The sequence below is a fragment of the Mirounga leonina genome, unplaced genomic scaffold (assembly GCF_011800145.1).
Source record: "Mirounga leonina isolate KUSES-001 unplaced genomic scaffold, KU_Mleo_1.0 Mir_101664, whole genome shotgun sequence".
Lineage (NCBI taxonomy): Eukaryota > Metazoa > Chordata > Mammalia > Carnivora > Phocidae > Mirounga > Mirounga leonina.
The window spans coordinates 24,290,051-24,292,536 of NW_023270175.1; positions in this window are offsets into that span (position 1 = coordinate 24,290,051).

A 2,486-nucleotide genomic window follows, 5' to 3' on the forward strand; every position below is an offset into this window, starting at 1 on the left:
TGATGTCTCAAGGATTTTTCTCTGGTTTCCTTAGGACCTCTGAAGCAAACCCTAATTCTGCAAATGGCTTCTCATTTTAGTAGGCCCTTCGCAACTGGACAAAACTCGCAGGACAGAAAGCGCCCTGCGGAGCGCTTAGAAACTCGTCCTGGGATTAGAACCCTGCGCCGGCTCACCGTCGGGGCGTCGGGGAGGCCCTCCGCCGCTAGTGAGGCAACTTCTCACTGGGCAACCCGGACCCCAAAACGAAAGGGACACCGGCCCCTGATTTTTGTCATCTCGCAAATACTATTTCCAAGCGAGTGTTTTTAGGAAAATAGCACATATTTTTTTTTTCCTTCCTCGATTCTTGCATGCAGCATTCAGAAATTACCTTGCTAAGAAATAATTACAGTCAGCGGAGGGAGGAGAATTTAGCAATAGCTTTGAACGGTCTGAAAGTGCAGCTGAGAAAAATAAATTAGCTCTAGACTGGAGATATTCAGCAAGAAAGTTATGCACAACAAGGTATTTGAAATAATTTCTGGAAAGTGTTTTCTGAAAAGCAATTGCCAGTGAGTGTTTGGAAATAGGTACTAGAGAAGGGATTTGAATGGAAGAGTCTTTTTTAAGTTGGAAAGAACATTTCTAGATCTTAGCGTTTTTATTTTAAATAGAAACGTCTTCTATGATTATGTTTTTCATGGAGGCCTTGAGTTAGGGAAACAAGACTTTCCTTATGTTGTAAATATCCAGAAGTCTTCAGAGAGATAACATCAGGATAGAGTTACAGTTTTAACAGAAAGAAAACAACTGGAATCGTGTTATGAAGCTTCTACTGTGTTATTTGTGAAGGCTTTTTTTTTTCAGGGTTCAAGCAAAGGCTAGTAGTGAGCAGCAATAATAGAAAAATGCTCACCCAACTGTCCGATTAAACAAAAAAGATAGTGCCCTTTGGTAATTTTTATGGCACTTTATGAAATTAGTTATGATAAAAAATAGTTCTTTGCAAAACTTAGAACTTGGGGGAAAATTTTCAAGTCTTAGCTTCTCCCACCCCCATGATCTCACCAGGAAAAAGTAGAATGAATTAGTACATTTTTCCTTTCTGCCAAAGAGGAACTTAGCAAATCCTTGATGGTTGTTGCTTTGATTTCAAGGTCTCTTTTCCATCCTCCAAGACGCAGAATCACCGCCTTCAGTGCTGTAGGGGTTTCTTCTTTAAACACGGCATGTTTTTCTTGTTGGGTGTGTACTATTATTGTCTTAATTATTCCTGGAGTTTTGCCCATTAAATCAAAGACTGTCTCAGATGACAGAAAGGATCGGACCTTTGCGCAAAGGAAGGCCACAGTGAAGGGGCATAGGGCGGCCTCCTTTTCTACTCCGTGCTGGCCCTACCGTGTCCCTGTCCTAGAAATGAGCACGACTCCTTCTCCTCCCTGCAGAGTATGAACTGACAGAGCAAAGTGCAATGAGAGGGGCAAGGAGACAGAAAACCCATCTCCCGGGTACAAGAACAGCAGTTCAAGTGGAGTCCTAGGCTACGTCTTGTCACTTGCTTTCACTATAAACGTTTTGATCATCAGTCTTTAACCTTACACTTCTAGCACTTTCTTTGAGCCTTCCCTAATTATGAAGAAGAGAGAAGGAAAAAGAACCCCGTGCAGATCAGTGCCAACATGTCAAACGTAATGGTGTTCAGGGAGGGTGAAGTGCATCGGGGCTGTTGGTTCCTCCATTTATTAAAAAAAAAAAAAAAAAAAAAAATTTAAAGCCCCGAAGTGACCAGCACCAAGGAGGTCCTATAAAAAAGCACAGAGCTGTGCCAAATGCGAATGACTTCACTTTGAGGATCTCAGCTACAGAAAGGGAAAACGCTCCTGGGGCCAAATAATATCTTGCTGGGTAGAGGGAGGAGGGAGGAGGAGAGAACAGGAAATTGAAGGGTGCTAAGGGGTACTATCTTTGTTTCAAACCGAGATGTGTTTTCCAAACCGTGAAATACTTTGTTGAAATAGGGAAGGAGGAAAAGTCATTATGTATAGCAGCATTTACATTAAAGCTGTTAACACTCCCCTTCTCGTCCTGGAACCTAACCCATAACCGTTTGCATTAAAAAAAAAAAAAAAGACTTAATAGGCAGAATTTCTAGGACTGGTGGAAATGTCATTTCTTTTACTTCCTGTCTCCTCAGATAAGTCTTGGGTCTAAAATCAGGTGGGATTTTGTAGTAGTTACTGAGCAGAGCGAGCCCCATCCAGCAGCAGGGAAGGGAGCAGGCGACGTGGACCCAGTTTTCAGTTTTCCCATTTGCCCTAAACCCAGGGCTCAGCAGCTTCCTTAGCTCAGAGTCCCTGGGGAATGTCTAGGCCAGAGGCAGACCCAAGTGGATGGAGAGTGAGAGTGAGGGCAAAAGAGAGGCAGAAAGAAGAGAAAGAAAGAAAGAAAGAAAGAAAGAAAAAGAAAGAAAGAAAGAGAGAGAGAGAGAGAGAGAGAAAGAAAGA